The sequence below is a fragment of the Xenopus laevis genome, chromosome 9_10L (assembly GCF_017654675.1).
Source record: "Xenopus laevis strain J_2021 chromosome 9_10L, Xenopus_laevis_v10.1, whole genome shotgun sequence".
NCBI lineage: Eukaryota > Metazoa > Chordata > Amphibia > Anura > Pipidae > Xenopus > Xenopus laevis.
The window spans coordinates 41513266-41535577 of NC_054387.1; the positions used below are offsets into that span (position 1 = coordinate 41513266).

Consider the following 22312-nt stretch of genomic DNA (forward strand, 5'->3'; position numbering starts at 1 on the left):
TTATCCAGTTAATGCTAATGGTCATCCAAAACCATTGCTGGTACACTGGGCCACTGTGGCGCACCGGCTAAGGCGCCTCTTGAATGGCCGGGGAGACCCGAGTTCGATTCCCAGGTGGTATCTTTTGGAAACCTTGGAGGCATGCTTAAGATTCCCTTTTCTTCAAGCTGCATTAGCCAGTAAATGCTAATGGTCATCTGTTACCACTCCAGGAAGGCCTGGACACTGTGGCGCACCGGCTATCATGCCTGCTTAATGGCCGGGAGTCCCGAGTTCGAATCCCGACAGGTATCCTTTGCAAAGCTTGGAAGCATGCTTAAGGTTACCCTTTCTTCAATCTGCATTTGCCAGTTAATGCTAATGGTCATCCAAAACCATTGCTGGTACACTGGGCCACTGTGGCGCACCGGCAATGGCGCCTCTTGAATGGCCGGGGAGACCCGAGTTCGATTCCCAGGTGGTATCTTTTGGAAACCTTGGAGGCATGCTTAAGATTCCCTTTTCTTCAAGCTGCATTAGCCAGTAAATGCTAATGGTCATCTGTTACCACTCCAGGAAGGCCTGGACACTGTGGCGCACCGGCTATGGTGCCTGCTTAATGGCCGGGGAGTCCCGAGTTCAAAACCCGAGAGGTATCTTTGGCAAACCTTGGAGGCGTGCTTAAGATTCCGTTTTCTTCAAGCTGCAGTAGCCAGTTAATGCTAATGGTCATCCAGAACCACTCCTGGAAGGCCTGGCCACTGTGGCGTGCCATCTAAGGCGCCTGTTAAATGGCCAAGGAGTCCCGAGGTGGATTGGACCCAATCCCTTTCGTTACGTGCAACCCAAAGATTTATTGGTTTTGCTAATTATTATCGGCAGTTTATCAAAAAAAATTTCCTTCATTGTGGCCCCCATCACTAATCTGACTAAAAGAGTGCTGACCCCAGTATGTGGCCCCCTGGAGGCCGTTCAAGCGTTTGATTCCTAAAAAAGGAATTCAGTTCAGCCCCCATTCTCAGACACCCCCGATACTGCACTACCTTTTATTGTGGAGGTTGACGCCTCTGAAGTGGGAGCTGGGGCAGTCCTTTCTCAAAGGCACCCGACTACCAACAAGTTGCATCCCTGTGCTTTCTTCTCCAGGAAGTTTTCACCCGCAGAGGTGAATTATGATATAGGTAACAGGGAATTGTTGGCAGTCAAATGGGCCTTTGAGGAATGGCGGCACCTCCTGGAGGGTGCAAAACATCTGGTGACGGTCTATACTGACCACAAGAATTTACTATACATAGAGTCTGCTAAACGCCTTAGTCCTAGGCAGGCTAGGTGGGCTCTATTTTCACAAGGTTAATTTTTTCTCTGACTTTCAGGCCTGGGACTAAAAAACCCAAGGCGGATGCACTCTCTAGGAGTTTCAAATCCATTTCTTCTGACTCTAGTGAGTGTACTCCCATTATTCCTAGGGAAATTATCATAGCAACCCTTGAATCTGACCTTTCTTCTCATTTGCTTCCTTTTCAAACATCTGCTCCTACGGATACCCCGTCGGGGAGATGGTTTGTACCACAGGAATTTAGGGAGCAAGTTTTGAGAGAGGTTCATGATTCTAAGATGGCAAGGCATCCAGGCATTTCTAAGACGGTGTCCCTGTTATCCCGTCATGTTTGGTGGCCATCATTCAAACAGGATGCTAAGGCTTTTGTTAATTCCTGCCCAATCTGCCAAAGATCCAAAGCTTCTCGAAATTCTTCCCAGGGTTTGTTAATTCCCTTACCCATTCCAGAAAAACCTTGGTCCCATCTTTCGATGGACTTTATTCTTGACTTCTCAGGGTAAAACTGTGATCTGGGTGGTGGTGGATAGGTTTAGTAAGATGAGCCATTTTGTTCCCCTTTCACACCTCCCTTCTGCTAAAACCTTGGCTGATTTGTTTGTTAATCACATTTTTAAGTTACATGGTTTTCCTGAAAATATTGTTTCTGACAGGGGGGTTCAGTTTGTCTCAAAGTTTTGGCGTGCTTTCTGTTCTTTGGTGGGGATTGAGTTATCCTTTTCCACTGCTTAATATCCCCAAACCAAGGGCCAAACCAAAAGGGTGAACCAGTCTCTGGAGTTTCCTTTTCAGAGGAAAAATATGACTGTATCCACCACTCATTCTGCACATCTCACTCCCCCACTAGCCTCTCAACCTGCTTGTTCTCCCCTGTCTTATCCGTCCGCTCACTCCCCCTTCCTATTGCACCCAAGGTATGTGCCTTGCTTGCCTACTCTTAGTACTGGCTCTGTAGTGCAGCTGAGCAGACGTACTCCCGCTGTACAGGGAAGATATGCTATGTTGCTTGTGCTATGTCTTATTGTTGATATAACAGATCAATTGTAGCAGTTAGTAAATTAAACTGCCCTATCTGCACAAGGAAGGGAATGAGGCAGAGGCCAAGCACCCTAGGCAACCCAGCCTGCCCCCATTCCTACATGTGGGGGGGCAGTGGGAGCAAGAAAGCCTGGACTAAGGGTAAGAGAGGTAAGTGTCCCTTACGGCTCTTAGCAAAAGTAGAAAATAAGTTGCACTCTTACGACTTGATGCGGTGTACATGGAGGAACCTCCAAATCTTTATGTATGCTGAGTACAAAAGTACCTTATGGCTCTTACACATGGGTATTTTTATGTTTAATGTGAATTTAAGACACAGGTTTGAGCACAACTAAACACATTTGCTAATTGATTCCATTATATTCTATCTGATTGTACTCAGGAGCGTTCTGAGCTGCGTTTTACTCCATTCCTGTTTCATCACATTTGATTAAATGCAACATGCTTCATTTTATTGCTCTTAAGCATAAGAAGCTGTAAGCATAAGTTAAAAAAAGCACACCAATGCAATATATGCTTATTTATATGCTCAACATGCATTTGAAAAAAATGCAGTGTGTAAGAACCCTAAAGCTCTAAAGCTACAGGATAAGTAATCGCAGGAGCAGCCTATGAAGTTCAGCATGTCTTCCCTTCGGATCTAGGTAGAATTCCTGAGGAAAAGAGAAAGGAAAAGTTGAGTCTGGATTAATTCTTCCCTCCCTGCTTCCTCCCAACCTGATACAGCAACAGATGGGCCGAAACCTACCCTCTGGCACACAGCACCCAGCTCTGAGGGGATCCGCAGGGAAGAGAATCATCAAACATAACTTGCTCTTGCACTTGCTGAAAAAGACACTGTGTGTTCTGAAGGTATTGAGTGAACTTGTACCTGTTCCGATAAATGCTTTTGTCTAAGGAGAGAAGGTGTCCCAGATATATAAGTATTAGGAGTTATAGGGCAAGTCAACCCCAAAATAAATATTAAGGGGAGAGGTAGGTGCCACTGATGTCTGTGTTTTAGGAGGAGGGTATATGGATGTCCCAAATGTCTTTGGATAAGGAAAAAAATAGGTAGGTGTTCTGTTGTGTTTGTATTAGGAGGACAAATATTAGGGCTCAGTTATCACAGCAGCTCTCTGTGCAAAGTACAAAGTTTGGAAACTTTGGGCATCTTTGTAATTACCCGAATGGACAGATTAAATAAACAAAACAAAAACAAACAGTAATTTCACCTGAAATTGCACTTTGCACTCACGATTGTAAAACTGTCCATATGCAATAACCCAAAGCAACCAATCAGCTGGAAGCATTTCCCAGGCACCTGTTTAAAAGCAAACATCTTATTGGTTGCTATGGGGCTTCTGCACATGAGCAAACTGTGTATTTTGTTACATATGGGGGTTATATTTGTACTGGGTACATTATCCTCTAGAGCTTAGAGCAGGGCTCCCCTCAGAACAGCATCTATAGAAGTGTGGCCCTAATGCGCAACACTCACTGCATGCCAGTAGCAGCACCTGAAAGTCATGTGAGAGGGGTCTGGCAGATAGTTCCTGGTAACTAATGTGCATTCTTTGTGACCCCCAACTATCCAGGAAATCACTGATGATGCTGCAGATAACCCAATTTCCTGAACCCTCACTCCAGGAACAGGTAAGTGAGGAAGGGGTCAGTGATCAGTGGGCTTTCCAATAAGCCACAGAAGGGTCAGGACTGACTTGGCCAAGTCACTATAACACTGAATCACTGATCAGATACATGAGCTGAGCTGCACCAATAGGTTCACAACACCTAAGTCACTAAAGCAATATCAGAAAACATAGCCACTAAAGTAATGTAGTACCCCAGTGTGACCCACACTCTGCCCGCCATGGATGCCCAAAATTCAGCCTGCACCCGCCTGACCTGCAGTTCTGATGACTAATTACTTAGTTGCCTGCCCCTGGGTCTAAACATAGTCGACAAGCCTCCCCTCCCACCACCAACTCTCATTCTATAAGACCCCCAGCCGCTCTCCTACTAATTTCCCCATCCAACAGAACCCCCAACAGTCATTATGCCCAAGGTCTAAAGTTACCCACTATATCTTTTTAAACTTTTTATTGCAGGTATGTGATTATTTGGAATGCTTGGAACCAGGAGTTTACTGGATAAGAAAAATTGTTCCAAAATGTTGATTACCATACCCTACCATCCTATAAAAGTTTAAATGCCGAAGGGGTCTGGAGACTTGATTTCTGTGTTGTGCTCGTTTATTAAGTAAACTTCCTTTCCATCTACATATAGACCATAACTTCCAAAATATAGTCATTTATCCTACTACTTATAATAATACTAAATGTCAAAATCAAACAAATTAACAACCACAGTACTGCAGACTGAAACAACCGTGGAAAATGTGTTAACTGCAGAAAATTCTGAGACTGAATAAAGTATCCTATTTGGGGCTAAAACTCCATCATGTGGGTTACAATCCTTAAAGGTGGCAGCTCAGATAGTATTTAGTCTAGGGTTGCCACCTTTTACCCTTGGCAAAAAAACACACAAGCAGGTACAGCAATGATATCTGAGGTGGGCTGACACCATTGGTGCCAGAGCACTGAAGTTGGGGACAGATTGATGACCTATGAAGATGGGGTCATGGCATGTTTTACACATATGGCGGCAGGGCTGTGATGATAGAGGTGGCTATTGGCTAGAGTTTCTTTTCTGTTGCAAAATGCTAAATCCTTATAATTCACAGTAGGGGGTACATTACCCCTTATAATACAGTGATACTCAGAATTCCCTGTATAACTCAGCCTGCAGCCTTTTGCCTTTATATGGTCACAGAACCCCTCAGTTAGTGATATGCGGGTCAGGAAAAACTCAACCTCCACCCGATCCTAACCCACAAAATTTTTCCACTGTAGGATGAGGGGCGTATTTATATTAAGGCCGAGGGCAGCAGGTTTTTTAGGGGGCAGCCCTCGGGTGCCTATAAATTTATTTTTTAAATTAAAAAAAAAATTTGCCCAGCCCGGTGACGGAGCAGTGGTGGGGATGAGAGGTAGGAGGCTGGGTTGGTATCAATGTAGTTCCTGATTTTATCTTCATTACTACCATGCACTACTCCATCTTCCCACTCACTTTTTCTTTTAGATGTTACTAAAACATTTGCTTTACTCTCTATAGTCTGCAGTTTTTCACAAAAAAAATGAGAAGTAGTTAAACTAGCTGATGGCTGACAAGCAACAGTGATGCTTGTACTGTGGGTGTTGGTAGTGGTGGTGGCACTGAGTGTGGATGATGTTGAACTACAGCTAATAGTTGCTGTGGCAATAGTAAAGACTGTATAACTGCAAATGAAATCAGGCAATGGCACAGACAGCTGAGGAGGTTTTTTAGCTGATAGGAGTTTTTTGGCTTGCTCATATATTCCTGTCTTGTCTTCAGCTGTGAGCATTTTCAGTTTCTTAAAACAAGGGCACAGAAAGGTGTCGATTTTATGTGTGGCTGTGATTTTAAATTTTACAATTGCTCTAGCATATAAAAGGGACATGTACTCTGGATCCCTATAAGAAGAATAGGCTGATGCATACAGACTAGGGCTGGTGATGGGCGAATAAATTCACCAGGCACGTATTAGTGGTAAATTTCTGTGTTTCACCACTAGCGAATAAAAATTTGCTTGCAAAAAATCCGCCGTAACGAAAAAAAAATTGTTGTGCATCAGAATAGTCGCGCGCATAAAAGTGTCAAAATTATTCAGACAACCATCAACTTTAATGCATTTGGGCAATATAATCACACACATAAAAATTGTCGCTCGCATCAAAATAATTTTGATGCACGTTGACTTTAATGCACTTCGTGAATTTTGTGGTAAATTCGGGAATTTTCAGCAAAGTGAAACGACACAGATTCACACATCACTAACTGGGGCAGATCAGAGGCACTCACAATACACACAAACACAGCCTCACAGAAAAACACATGCACAGACAGTATGATATACACTCCCTATCTGTGTCCCCCTGCGCTTTCGCTCTTTCTTCTGTTCTGCCCTATTCCGTATCAGTAATTTCCATTATGAGCCATGCATACATCTGTACCTAGACTTTCTATGGTTGAAGACACACACAGATTAGTGTTGGAACACCCTAGTGACTGCACTGAATATTAAAAATATTGCGCTAGGTTCTGTTATTTGTTTTTTTTTTTCATAGCCTGTGGCCTGATGCTGCCCAGATGACTGTAGGGGAACTAGAGAGAAAGAGAAGCTTTTTAGAATTTTAGGGAGCTGAATGTTGCTGGACATACTTCAAGTGCCAGAGGGGCTGCTGTAAGATACAATAGAAAATCACAATTAAGTGGGATGGTGGGGTTTTGTTTTGGCCTCTGTGTACTTGGAATGCTAGGGAATATTTTGACTTTCAGTCTAGACCTGACATATTCCATATCAGCACTCACCAGGATATCCCCACCCCCATCAGAAGGACCCTCCCATAAGTTTTAAAAGCCAACCACCCCATCGGTGGGGTATGTTTTTCCTTTCTGCTCTGGAAGCGATATTTTTTTTTGCTTTTTAACCTTGGGTATTTTTTAGACTATAAGATCTTGTTCCCCTGTACATTAAATGGATGCTTCAGTTTTAAGTTAATTTTCAATATAATGCGGCAGTGATATTCTGTGGCAATTATCAATTGTTTTTTTATTATTTGTGGTTTTTGAGTTATTTAGCATTTTATTCAACAGCTCTCCAATTTGTAATTTAAGCAGTCGTGTTGCTAGGGTCCAAATTACCCTAGCAACCATGCATTGATTTTAATTGACTGGAATATAAATAGGAGAGGATCTGAATAGAAAGAAGACCAATAAAAAGTAGCAATAGCAATACATTTGTAGCTTTAGGGTAAAGACACACAGGAAGATTAGGGGTGATTTCATTGCCCGGTGACTTATTGCCTCTTCTTCAGGCGACTAATCTCCCCGAAAAGCCTTCCCGTCGGCTAGAATCTAAATCACCGCTGGGGTTCTTTGTGAGGCAACTTCTGGGGACTTTAGAAAACGAAGGGCTCCGAGTGCCAACCCACCGGCAATTTCGATTGTAGCCAACAGGAAGGCTTTTCGGGGAGATTAGTCTCCTGAAGAAGAGGCAATTAGTAGCAAATTAATCTCCTCGAATCTTCCCGTGTGTTTCTGCCCTTACATAACATTTCTATTTAGATGGGGTCAGTGACCCTCATTTGAAGGCTGGAAAGCGTCAGAAGAAAAAAAATTAAATAATTAAACTATAAAGACTGTTTGAAAAGTTGCTTAGAATTAGCCATTCTATAACATACTTAATGTTAACTCAAAGGTGAATCAGTCCTTTAGTCTCATCCTGGGATCTCCAGTGCTATAAAAGGTAGAACAATGCGGTTATGGTATACTTGATCCCATGTGCCTTTAATGTGTCTTTAACCTTTTGGCTGGCATTGTGAGCTACAAAGGAGCAAGTGGCCTGATTATTTGCTACATATCTGCTTCAGTTACAAGGGAATTAGATATTTAGCTAGGGGTCCTGTGTTATCCCTGTCTCCACCTGAACATCCAGGGTATAGCACTAATCTAGTGTTATGAATATTTGCAGAGAGACTGGGTAATGCATTGAACCTTTCAGCTATTCTGCATTGCGCTATGGCAGCTAATTATGTAGTAAGCCCTGAGACCTTCCTAATGAGATGCAACACCTGAGTAGCCTCAGCTGAATGGAATCATGTGATCTGCTTGTTCTACCTGACCTTTACAGAGAATGGATGCAGTCTTGTGTTACGGCTCCTTCCTACTACACTGGGTAATATGCTGAATCCTTTTACTTGTTATGGAAGGTGTTTTTAGCAGTTATGGCACTTGTGCATTAAGTTCTGAGAACTGGCTAATGTGATGCTTACCTGAGTAACAAATAGAATTATTTATATACATCATTATATACGCGTATCTATTCTACCTGAATTCTCCAGAGAATGGCACCAGTACTGGGTCATGGTTATTGCAGACAGATTGTATTGCTGCGATAGGTCTTGGCGATGTCATTGTGTCTGGTTAATAACAACCTGGTTAAATATGTTTACTATGCAACATAGAGTTTGCCATACAGGTATGGGACCTGTTATCCAGAATGCTTGAGAACTGAGGTTTTACGGATAATGAATTTTTCTGTAATTTGGATTGACATACCTCAAGTCTACTAGAAAATCATGTAACATTAGATAAACGCAATTGGCTGGTTTTGCTTCCAATAAGGATTAATTATATCTTAGTTTGGATTAAGTACAAGGTACCATTTATTATAAGTGAGATAAAGGAAATCATTTTAAAAGATGTGTATTATTTGGATAAAATTCAGTCTGTGGGAGACGGCCTTTCTGTAATTTAGAACTTTCTGGAAAACAGGTTTCTGGATAAGTTAACAGATCCCATACCTGTACTGACCTTCTAGGCTAATTGTGGCATATGTGAGCAGCCTCTGCAGATTGTAATTGTGGTCATGCTTGTGGGATATGTTCTGTAATACTGATTTTACTTGTTTCATTAGAGGTAAATCCTCCTTTAGGGTTCGTTTTCCAGTTTTCTGGTGCCTAAGGTGGATCATGGGTATTTCCAGCTATAATACTGTAGGTGTTTGTTCTTTGGCCGTGCTCTGGGGATCCCAGACCTTGGGGTTTGGGTAACTACCAGTAAATAAACACAACTATTTATGTGGGCAGTCTTCTTCATCTGCCAATATGAATGTTAAGGTATGTTACTATGTATTTATCATTCAGGCTATGTATATGCTACTGTCATTTTTTTTTTTTTTTAAATAATATATTTATTGGTTTTGAAAAAGAAAACTCATATCAGAAATACAAACAGCGGCACAAGAAATATAAATGACAGCATGCATAACATGGTTAATCTAGACAGTATGGTGAACCACGGGAAGCGGAGAAAATCGTAGATAGCCAAAATGAGAGACCGCTGACAAGTGATCTCGGAGTAAGGCATAAATCCATGAGGCTCCCAAGTACAGGTAAAGTTTCCCTCACGCAATGTAAACCATGAGTTAGTGCACGCTAAGTATCTTCCGAATGAGCAGAAAAGAAACCAAAAGGAAAATCATGGTGAGTAAAGGAGATGAGGAAGAAAAGAGCGAGGAGTGGAAAGAGAGAAGAGGTGAAAAGAAAAGGGGTTAGGAAAGGATGCAAGAGGGTAGAGAAATAGAAATGACAGAAGTGGGAAGAGAAGGTAGACGCACCTGACTGGGGAAGCTCTATCAGACTCCAAAAATGTATTCCAAAAAGGCATCCATGAGTTAGATCGGAAATGCAGTAACTGACCGTAAAACACCTTACTTGTTTGGGTCGGGGCCTCCGAACGAAAGCAGCGAATCCCTCAATCATGCGAGAAAAAGAAGACTGTAGTAAAGTAAATGAACCCAGCAATCAAAAACAATCTTACACGGGACACAGCTGCTTATAAAGGTCTGAGCTCAAAAATTGTATCCCGTAGAACCACCGTTCTGTAAAACTTTGAGAATCAGTTGCTGAATCAAATTTCAGCTCCTCAAATCTCCGATTCTCCTGCATCTTTAGCACCCAGTCGCTCACAGTAGGACTAGAGGTCTGATTCCATTTAATCGGGATAAGAGATTTTGCCATGTCCAGCATGACAGGAGCTAACGACTTTTTATATGCCCGGATTGAGAGAGGAGAATCGTGTAAGAGAACGGCTAAGGGGTCATTGGCAATATCGATGTCAGTGACTGATTTGATTATCTGGCGTACAGTGCCCCAGAATGCTGATGCTACTGTCATTTTTAAATGCTGTATGATTTCTGTACAATACCATCCAGAGCCGGACTGGGAGCAAAAAGTAGCCCGGGCAAAAAACAAACAAAGCAGCCCACATGTAAACACACACACACAAACACACACACACACAAAGAGACACACAAACACAAAGACACACAGACACACAAACACACAAAAAGACACAAACACAGAGAGACACACAGACACACACAGAGACACAGAAACAAAGAGACACACAAACACACACACACAACGAGACACACGAACACAAAGACACATAGACACATAGACACAGAGACACAAACACACAAAAAGACACAAACACAGAGAGACACACAGACACACACAGAGACACAGAAACACAGAGACACACACAAAAAGACACACAAACAGAGAGACACACAGACACAGAGAGACACACACACACACAAAAAGACAAACACACAGAGACACAAACACACACAGAGACAAACAAACACAGAGACACAAACACACACACAGACACCCCTACCTCTCCTAGGAGCTTCGTGAAACAGCACAGGAACTCTCTGACACCTCCAAACCCGTCTTCTGGCCAATCACCTTTGCCTTTCCCTGACTGATCGAGGGAGGAGGAGCACGCAGCTGCTGGTTGTCTGTGAAGGAGAAGCACAGCGTGCATGCTGTAAGTCTCTCTCCCCCTGCCCAGACGCCGCAAATCAGAAGCGGCCCATTTCAAAGGCAAATGGAGCGGCCCTTCGGGAAATTGCCCGAACTGACAGATTGTCAGTCCGGGCCTGATACCATCAGCAGGCAGCGCTGGTCTTACCAAGTGTGAGGCCCAATTGGAACTATTTTTTGGTGGGGCCCCCTTGAAGGAATTTTGTCTGTCGCAGGGTCCTGGAGCTGGGTGGGCAAATCGTTCCTGCTCTCCCCTCTGTCCACGTGACTGCTGCCAGTTGGGGCTGGGCAACTGGGATAAAATGTTCCCTCATCTTGTTTAGGCTATGTGTACAAAAAAAATGTGCAAATTGTGGTTACTGGTGTAAAATGTGTGTGCAGCACCATGGATATATACAACATAAATACATTTCACTTGTTACTCAGTTTTACTTATGTGGAGTTCAACTGCATACTCAGCACAGGTATATACTGCACATTTTCATAGTAAACACACAATAAACAACTACTTTCAAACCTTCCTGCTGTATAGTAATCATTGCTTGTATTATGTTGTTGTATTATGGAATATCTTTGTACAGGCAATAAACAAACTTAGGGGGCTGTTCCTGCTAAATTCTGCTTAGTACTGTGGAATACCTATGCTGCCATCGTTTTATGGGATCTGTTTGTATAGGCTATGAACAAACTTAGGGGGCTGTTCCTGCTGAATTGTTCTTAGTAAAGGAAAATACATATGCTGCCGTTTTTTTTTTGTTTTTGTTTTTTTACCAAAATAATGATTTATTTAAGAAGTTATAACGGTCATATTTATCACTTTTGTGGAATAACACATACAATGTATTATAATACATTGTAATATTGTATAACATTGTAAGCCATAAACAATAGTACAATAAACTAATGGGTCTCCTCATCATTTGTGCCTTCTCCATTGTTCTCCATTATTTCCTGGGTAGCTGCACATAGGGAGGAGGGGATAGGGAGATCTTCTGATGGTTGCCATGGCAACCAAACTTTATCATAGTATACCTAGTTAAATTGGGTTGAAAAAAGACAAAATACATCAAGTTCAACCCCTCCAAATGAAAACCCAGCATCCATACACACACCCCTGTATACTTTCACATAAATTGCATATACCCATACCTATACTAACTATAGATTTTAGTATCACAATAGCCTTTGATATTATGTCTGTCCAAAAAATCATCCAAGCAATTCTTAACCCTTTCCCTGCCAGCCGTTTTGTCCTAGATGCGAACATCTACTGCCAAGCAGTTTTTAGATATTTTGCAATCTTTCACTTTAAGGGCCTTTCCTGGGGTGGTCTTTTAGTTTACCCAGGAAAACAATATATTATTTTTTTCAGGACAACCTGAACTTTCAAAATATGCAAGAATTTTGGTGTAATTCTACTTCTGTAAAAAAATATAGGCTTCTAAGTGTCCAATAAAATGAAAAAAATTATGTTTCACAAAGAACAATCACATATATCAGAAACATCATTTACTTTATGTATGAGAACACAGCCGATTTGGAATGGTCTATGTCTCCTGAACGCGGCAATACCAAATATATATAGTTTTATGGAGATTTCTCACTTGTATAGATCAAAATCTACAAGCAGTACACTACCAAATTTCCAAAGCACCGCTTCCCAAACTGCATACTTCTGATTTCAAGGCCAAACATTCCACTAACAGTAGGTTTACCCTAGAAAACTACCCATTATTAGAAAGAACAGATTCTGGTGAATCAAAAATGGGTAAATATATCTTTGTACTCCAAAATACCAAGTTGCAATTGTTTCCTAAAGTTATAATGTTTTATAGAAATTGGTGAATTTTTTGGAAAATTACCTCAAAGCTTCCAATCTACAGAATCATATCTCCCACAAATCATTAGGTATCAATGTAAAGCCTGGGGTCCACTGAACAGTTTGATGCCCAATATGTATAGGTGTACATAAGCACGTGGTATATAGGGGCCCTAAAATATAGACACCTCATTTGAGCTATCAGTTCTGTAATTCCAGATACTGCAAAATGAACACATTTGCATCGTTTGGGGGGGGGGGTAAAAGTAGAAAAAAGTAAGTTCACCCCAGAAAACCATATATTTTCGGAAAGCACATTCCCACGAATCTAAATTGGGCATGCATGTCTTTGTACTCCAAAGTACCAAGCCGCAAACCATTCCTAAATTTGGTGATTTTGGTGACATTTCCAAAAATCACCTCAAAATTTCTACCCTGCAGCATCGTATTACCCACATACTTTTAGGTATCAAGCAAAATCACCCCAAATATGAAAGCCTAGGGTCCTCTGAACAGTTTGATGCCCAATATGTATAGGTGTACCCAAGCATGTGGCATATAGGGGCCCCTAAAGGAAGACCCCCATATGGTCTGTCATTTTAGGTACTGCAAAATCAACACATTTACATCATTTGGGGGGGTCAAAAGTAGAAAAAAGTAGGTTCACCCCAGAAAACCATATATTTTCGGAAAGTACACATTCCCACAAATCTAAATTTGGTATGCATGTCTTTGTACTCCAAAGTAACAAGCCACAAACCATTCCTAAATTTGGTGATTTTGGTGACATTTCCAAAAATCACCTCAAAATTTCCACCCTGCAGCATCGTATTACCCACATACTTTTAGGTATCAAGAGAAATCACCCCAAATATGAAAGCTTATGGTCCTCTGAACAGTTTGTTGCCCAATATGTATAGGTGTACCCAAGCACGTGGCATACAGGGGCCCCAAAAAGAAGACCCCCATATGGTCTGTCATTTCAGGTACTGCAAAATCAACACATTTACGTTGTTTTGGGGGGGGGCAAAGGTAGAAAAAAGTAAGTTCGCCCCAGAAAACCATATATTTTCGGAAAGTACACATTCCTGCGAATCCAAATTGGGTATGCATGTCTTTGTACTCCAAATTACCAAGTCGCAAGTCTTTCCTAAATTTGGCGATAAAAGCAACGGTTTTTACATTTTTGAAAATCGGCTAAAAATATTGCAATTGGCCGTATTTATCTCATCTAATTTCTTACATACAATTGTAAAACACCATAAATATTGATGCCAAGGGTCTACTGAACAGTTTGATGCCCAATATGCATTGATATACCAAGGCAGCTGGCATGTGCGGACCCCAAATAAAAATAGTGCATGTGAGTTTTCTCCGCTGCCGATTCATCTTCGGTGAACATAGACCCTTGACTTCATATTATGTGCCTCAAGACCCTCCTAACAGCAAAGACCCCCAAAACCATATGTTATTGGAAAGTACACATTCTGCAGATAAAGACGTCTTTCTACACCAAACTACCAAACTGCAAAGCTTTTCTAAACGTAGAGGTTTTTACAACATTTCTGAAAATAGTCTAAAAATGTTGCAGTTTGCCGCATTTTTCCGCACACAATGTTTTACGTACAAAGAAAAATCACCCTAAATATGGACCTGAGAGGTCTAATGAATAGCTTGATGCCCAATATGCATAGATTTACCAAAGTATGTGGTGTGTACAGACCCCAAATGAAAAACATGCATATGAATTTTCACACTAGCCAACTAAGCTGCTGAAAACAGTACCCCGACTTTGTGTTGTGTTGTAAGACCCCCAAACTGTAAAAAGCCCCCAGAACACCATATATTTTTGGAAAGTACATATTCTGACGGATCAAACAAAGTAAAATATATCTTTCTATACCAAAGCACCAAACAGCAAAACTATACTAAAGATACATAAGGAAAAATAAGGCAGGGATAAAATTGCAATAAAAACACAAAAATTGTGTAAATCAATGAAATAACAAAATGACTGATCCAACAGCATAATTAGTGGCCAAAATCGATTACCCAATAGTCATGCTGCCAAAACAAATGGTTTTTAGGGGTAAAAAAACACAAATTAGTAAAATGAAAAAGTAAAAAAAAATGCCTTTTTTTGTGTATACATGTGTATACAATTCTAAAAGTGGTGTGACGGTGTGTATATAAGTGTGAAATAAGTGCAAATAAGTGTACATAACTTTACAAAAAAAAAAATCTTTACTAAAATGAGTGTGTAATTGTGTAACTGTATTGATCTATACAAGTGTAGTGTGTAGTTATAAAATAAAGACCACTTACCTTTGCTGGAGCAGGAGCTTGTGTGCTAATGAGTCACTGCAGCCAGGAAGTGCATGGGCGTCGCCAGAGAAGCAGAGAGAAGAAGGAAGACGGAGGAGCTGGTAAGTTGCTTCTTCTTGCGATTTTAGGTCGGCCCTGCGAGAATCCTGTTGCAGGACCGACATGACAGCCCCCCAGCCTTGTTGCCCAGGGGGCTGTCAGCACTGCTAAGTCTCTGCAGAGGCGGCTAAAGCCGCTGATGCAGAGATCAGCACTGATTTCTGCCAGAACGTACTAGGTACGTTCTTGGCAGTTAAAGCCCTTGCCTGCCAGAACGTACAGCGTACGTGCTTGGCAGGCAATGGGTTAAAAGCATTAACTGTATCAGTCATCACAACATCACCCGGCAGTGCATTCAAATGAAAGTTCTTTTCTTCTAGTCTAAAGGGGTGGCCTCTGGTACGGTGATCCACATTATGGGTAAAAAGGTCCCCTGCTATTTGTCTATAATGTCCTCTAATGTACTTGTAAAGTGTAATCATGTCCCCTCGCAAGCGCCTTTTTTTCCAGAGAAAACAAGCCCAACCTTGACAGTCTCCCCTCATGATTCAAGTCCTCCATCCCTCCAACCAATTTAGTTGCACTTAGTCTCTGCACTCTCTCCAGCTCATTTATATCCCTCTTAAGGACTGGAGTCCAAAACTGCACTGCATACTCCAGATGAGGCCTTACCAGGGACCTATAAAGAGGCATAATTATGTTTTCATCCCTTGAGTTAATGCCCTTTTTAAACAAGACAGAACTTCATTTGCTTTAGTAGCCACAGAATGACACTGCCCAGAATTAGACAACTTGTTATCTACAAAAACCCCTAGATCCTTTTCATTTAAGGAAACGCCCAACACACTACCATTTAGTGTACAACTTGCATTTATATTATTTTTGCCAAAGTGCATAACCTTGCATTTATCAACATTGAACCTCATTTTCCAGTTTGCTGCCATGTTTTCCAATTTAGACAAATCACTCTGCAAAGTGTCAGCATCCTGCATGGAACCTATAGTTCTGCACAATTTAGTATCATCTGCAAAAATAGAAACAGTACTTTCAATGCCCACCTCCAGGTTATTAATAAACAAGTTGAAAAGCAAGGGACCTAGTACAGAGCCCTGTGGTACTCCACTAACAACACTGGTCCAATTAGAAAATGTAGTCTATCTTTTAGCCAGTTCTCTATCCAGGTACAAATATTATGTTCCAGGCCAACATTCTTTAATTTAACCAGTAATCTTTTGTGTGGCACTGTATCAAATGCTTTAGCAAAGTCTAAGTAAATCACATCCACTGCCATCCCAGAATCGAGGTCTCTACTTACCTTCTCATAAAAAGAAATTAAGTAAGTCTGGCAAGATCTATTACGCATAAAACCATGCTGGCACAAACTCATAGTATTATGATTTGCTATGAAGTCCAGTATCTTATCCTTTATTAACCCTTCAAAAAGCTTTCCTACAACTGACGTCAGACTAACTGGCCTATAGTTTTGAGGCTGAGAACGGGACCCTTTTTTGAATAGAGGCACCACATTAGCAATTCGCCAGTCTCTCGGCACTATGCCAGATCTCAATGAATCCTGAAAAATTAAGTAAAGAGGTTTGGTAATCACAGAGCTAAGATCGCTAAGTACCCTGGGATGAATACCATCTGGCCCCGGACCTTTGTTAATCTTAACATGTTCTTTTGAATTTCCTCATGTGTGAACCATGCATCATTAGTTGTATTACTGTAATTGGGGCTATTAAGAAGGAAACCTTCATTAACTGGTTCCTCATTTGTGTAGACATCGAAAAATGTTCAGAATCTGTGCTTTTATTTTGTTTTCATCAACCAGCTGACCCCCCTCTGAAACTAAAGGTCCCGCTCCTTCCTGCTTAGTTTTTTTACTATTAACATATCCTGTTTCCCTTCTATTTTCCATGATAGCTGCCATCTTTTCCATCTGTTCATAGGAGGCAGGTAGTGTAAATTTTTTCTGTATGTATTCGGTTTTAAGTTTCCATCTCCTTGATATGATTGTGGCTGCTGCCGTGAAGATTTGGAACAGTAGTCTCCTCATTGGGAGAGGGATTGCATTGAGAAGGGAAATCTCCAGTTTAAAGGGGATTGTCCATTCAAATGGGTTTTTATAAATGTAAAGATGGAGTCCCAGAATTTGCTCACTTGTGGGCATTCCCACCACATATGTATCAAGGTACCATTTGTATCACATCATCTCTAGCATTTCTCATTGTAGGTGGGGTTGATACCATATATTTTGGCAGGTGTCAAATGCCATCTAAAAAGTATGTACCTAATGGTTTCAATGTTGATTGTCTGATTGTTTTATAGTTTGCTAGATATGTCTGCATCCAGTGGCTTATTTGTATCCATGGATATCTGGTCCTTTCTGGTAAGTCATCTTCCTTTTGGAGATTTGAACGGTCTTTATGAATCAGCAAAATATAGGTCTCTCACTGTTTCAACTCCTTTGGCGTATAGTCCTACATTTATGTTTTGGCTCAGGAGTTTGAGAACTGTGATGGGGGTATTGATGAGAAGTCCCCAAAATTACATATTTTGTCACAATAATTAAGGAGTAGCTTAGTTGTTTGTAATGTTGTTAGAAGTCGTGGCATAATATCTGCTATGGAGTGTCCAGATAGATAAAATTCTATTCTTAGTCTATCCATTTTTTCATAGCCTAGGGCACTATGTACTCTTATCACATTTTCGAGGATGGACTCTTTGTGGTATAGGGAGACATTAGGTATTCCTACACCTCCCTTGTGTATCGGGTATTGCAGTATTTTTAGGGCTAATTTAGATTTCCTATCTTACCATATGAAAGAATGGAGTGTTTTTTGGAGATCTTTGATGAATTTTGGGGGTATGTGGACCTGCAGTGTTTGGAGCAATTAAAGCATGCATGGGAGGATTGTAATTTTGGTAGTGGCAATTCTCCACAGTCTGTTCTTATGGTGCTGAGTAGAGGAGGAACGTTTAACTGATATGTGTTGTTGAATGTTTTAGGAATTTTAACTCCCAGATAGGGAGTCCCACCATTCAAACTTGTATTTCTACTATGTCGTGGGGAAAACCATTTTGGGAGAGCTTGTGTCTTATTATGGTCTATTTTGTAGTGGGATGTTTTTTGAAAGTTGTTTAGTTCCTTTACTATGTTGGCTAACGCCAAGGCTGGCTTTGTATCAGAATTATATCATCCGCAAATTACCCAATTTTGTGTTGCTCATCTGCTACTTGAATACCATTTATACCTGTGTGAGAGTGGATTCTTTCTGCAAGAGGTTCTAACATGAGCACAAAAATAAGGGGTGATAACGGGCACCCCTGTCTGGTCCCATTTGTTATGTTAAAGGCATCAGATAGGACTCCTGGAACTTGTACTTTCGCAGATGGGGAGGTGTATAACAGTGTGATTGCTCTGAGGTTGTTTCCCATAAATCCCACTTGTTTTAGAGCTTCTTGCATATATATCCAATTTACCCTGTCGAATGCCTTTTCTGCATCTAATGATAAGACTAGCAGGGGGGTCCTTTCTCTTTCCATTATATGGATGAGATCTAGCAATTTTCTAGTGTTATCAGGGGCTTGTCTGCCCACAACAAACCCAACCTGGTCATTTTGAACTAGTTCAGGAAGTAGTGGGGCCAATCTGTTGGCCAGGATTTTAGTATATATTTTAATATCCTTATTTAAAAGCGCTGTTGGTCTATATATTGGTGTCAATAAATTGTATATATTATATATTGGTCTATATTGGTGCAGCTGTCTGAGACTTTTCCAGGCTTAGGAATAGTAACGATATGTGTTGAAAGAAATTCTGGATTGATTATATTGTCTGTCACCCAGAGCTTATATAGATGAAAATATTTAATAATAGTTATTTGAGAATCCATCAGGACCTGGGGATTTCCCAGCCATCAGGTTTTTAATTGTGTCTACTGCCTCTTCCTCTGTTATTGGGTCAAGTAGTTCTAGTTGTTGTTGTTGTTGTGTTATAGAGGGGAGTTTCACAGTGTTCAGAAACACCCCTATTTCTTTAGGGGTGGGATTATGTTTGTGTCTGATTTGAGAGATTGTAGAGCCCTGTATAATACTCTGCAAAGGCTGCTGCAATATCTGTTTGATTAGTTATGTGGTTTCCTTTATGTTTTAAGTGTTTCATTTGAGCTTTTATCTCCTTTAGTCTGTTTGCCAGAATATCTGCTTTGTTGCTTTTAGTATGATATTTTAGTTCATAGTAATTTAAATATATATTCTGTCTTTGCAAGTGATATTTTATTAAGCTGTCCTCTGGTTTCTTCTATTTGTTTTTTCAATTTTGTTTGGGAGGGCTGGAGAGAGGTTTCTAGCTGCTTTAATTTGGTCTCTAGGTTTGCTTGTTGGGTTTCCCCATACCTCCCAACTGTCCCGTTTTTAGAGGGACAGTCCCTCTTTTGACAGCTCAACCAGCAGTCCCTTGTATGTACTGGAAAGTCCAGTTTTTCTCTGCACTGAACAGCCAGAAAAAGAAACAAAGTTTTTAACTTAATTGGCTTTTGGCAGAGAGCCCAGAACAGCCAGAGCAGCAAATAATATATTTTTGTAACAATTTTGAGACAAGCAAATAAGTAATTGTAACAATATAAGATAACAACTCCGTCGGGAAAAGTTAGACTCACAGCTTAAAGGGCAATTCACCTTCTTTAGCAAAACTGTAATAACTGGGGGAAAAACCCACAGAAATATGTTCAAACTTTCATAACCTGAACATGGTAATTAGGGGGTGTGGCCACAAAATGGGCATGGTTGAAAACAATGTTGCTGCGCTATGCGCGCCAGCTTTTTTGTCCCTCTTTTTGTTTCCAAAATGTTGGGAAGTATGGTTTCCCTATTATATTAAGCTTGTTTGCTAATTTTAATTCCCCACTAGTTACTGCCTTATGGCCTAACCGTAGTGTTTGCGGGATTGTTTCAGTATTTGTCAGTTTGGAAGTAGTTGACAGGGCCCTGTTCAATTTGTTATTTATTTTCTGTTTTGAGTCGCCAAAATTCTCAATTTGATTTCCTATATCTACCACCACTGAGTTGTAATAAAAGCATTCTCTAATAAACCTGTTGTTTGCGGGTCTGCTAAGATAAGGTCAATCCTTGAATATGAGTCATGTCTTGGAGTGATAGAAGGTGTATTATCTTGAATTATGGTTGTGATCATATGACTGGGATTGGATAGAAACTGTTTGTGAAATCTTCGGATAAGAAGGGGAGCGTGGACGTCAGAATCTCTCACCCAGGAGCACTCCTCGGGACCGAACCCCTTCCACTCAATCAGGTACTGCAACACGCCTCTGGAGATCCGGGAATCCAGAATTCTTTTAACTTCAAACTCCTGGTGCCCATCAACAAGAACAGGAGTGGGAGAGGAAGAAGAAGAAGGAGGTATTGCAGGCTTGAGAAGAGACACATGGAAGACATTAGGAACTCGCATCTCTGGGGAAGCTGAAGATGAACCGCCACAGGATTAATGATCTCGACAATTGGAAAAGGGCCGATGAACTTGGGACCGAGTTTGGGAGTAGGCACTTTGAGACAGATGTTTCTTGTAGATAACCAGAGTTTGTCACCAAGATTATATTGAGGGGAAGAAATACTTCTCTTATCGGCAAACTTATTTTGAGAAAGAGAACTCTTTTCCAAACTGGCCTTAGTGGCAAGCCAGATAGCGAGCATGTGAGTGGCTTGATCATTGGCAGCAGGAAGGTTCGTGAGAAGGAGATCTTGAGGGAACGCTAAGGGATTCTGACAGTAGACACAAAAGAATGGGGACCTCTCAAAAGAAGCGTGCATAGCATTGTTGTGAGCAAATTTAGCCCAAGAGAGAAGATCTGCCCAGGCATCCTGACACAAAGACACATGGCAACAAAGAAATTGCTCTAAAGCTTGGTTGACTCTCTCTGCAGCTCCATTGGATTGGGGGTGGTAGGCAGAGGAAAACTGAAGAGAGATGTGAAGTGCTTTACACAAAGATCTCCTAAATTTGGAAACTAATTGGGAACCTCTGTCGGACACAACTTCAGCCGGGAATCCATGAAGACGAAAGATATGCTGAATAAACAATTTTGAAAGTTCTTGAGCAGAAGGCAACTTGCGAAGAAGAATGAAATGGGCCATCTTGCTGAACCTGTCGATCACAACCCAAATGACCTTATGCCCATGGGAGATAGGTAAATCCACAATGAAAGCCATCGCCAAATGAGTCCAAGGTCAAGAGGGAATGGGTGATGGAAGAAGCAGTCCCTTAGGAGGGGAATGTCCAGACTTAGAGGTAGCACAAGTGGAACAAGAAGAAAAAAAGTCCTTAACGTCCTTCCGGAGTGAAGGCCACCACACCAGGCGAGACAAAAGTTCAGTAGTCTTCTTAATTCCAGGATGGCCGGCCTGTTTGGAGTTATGGGACTGAGACAGGATGGAGTGACGAAGTTCTGGAGGAACGAATACAACTCCCAAAGGAGTATCGCCAGGAGCAGAAGATTGTGCAGATAGCAGCTGGGAAGCCATGGTGGGAAATAAAGCAGCAATGATCTTGGTAGGGGGCACAATGGGTTCAGGATCCTCAGAACAAGTGTCTTAAGGAATGAAGCTTCTGGAAAGAGCGTCTGCCTTCTTGTTTCTGGAACCAGGGCGGAACGTGATAACAAAGTTGAACCGTGAGAAGAATAGTGCCCACCTGGGATTAAGGCGTTTGAGAGACTGGATGTATTCGAGATTTTTGTGATCAGTGAAGATAGACACTGGCACAGAGGAACCTTCCAACTGATGTCTCCACTCTTCTTGCACTAATTTGACAGCCAACAGCTCACGGTTACCCACGTCATAGTTCTGCTCGGGAGAAGAAAACTTTTTAGAAAAGAAAGCACAAGGATGCAATTTCCCATCACACGAAGACCTTTGGGATAATATAGCTCCAGCCCCGACATCAGAAGCATCAACCTCAATGAAGAATGGTAGAAGAGGGTCGGGGTGTCTGAGGATTCGAGCCGAAGAGAAAGAGTCTTTGAGAGTTTTGAATGCTTCCAAAGCTTGAGAGGACCAGCATTGAGGTTTCCCACCTTCCAGGATGAGGGACAGGATTGGAGAAATCTTAGACGAGAAACCTTTGATGAATTGTCTGTAATAATTGGTGAAACCAATAAACCTCTGGATAGCTTTGGTGCTGGTGGGGAGGGGCCAATCTTGGATCGCCGAAACTTTTGCTGGGTCCATCTTGAAGCCTTGTTGGGAAATAATGTACCCTAGAAAGGGAATAGAAGAAACTTCAAAGGAGCATTTTTCAAGTTT

The 22312-nt window shown here is 41.4% G+C and overlaps 1 pseudogene; it reads left to right on the top strand.

Annotated features, from left to right (window-relative positions):
• Positions 1–21555, top strand: part of LOC121397957 — a 114507-nt pseudogene extending 92952 nt beyond the window's left edge.
• Positions 21556–22312: the final 757 nt, after the last annotated feature.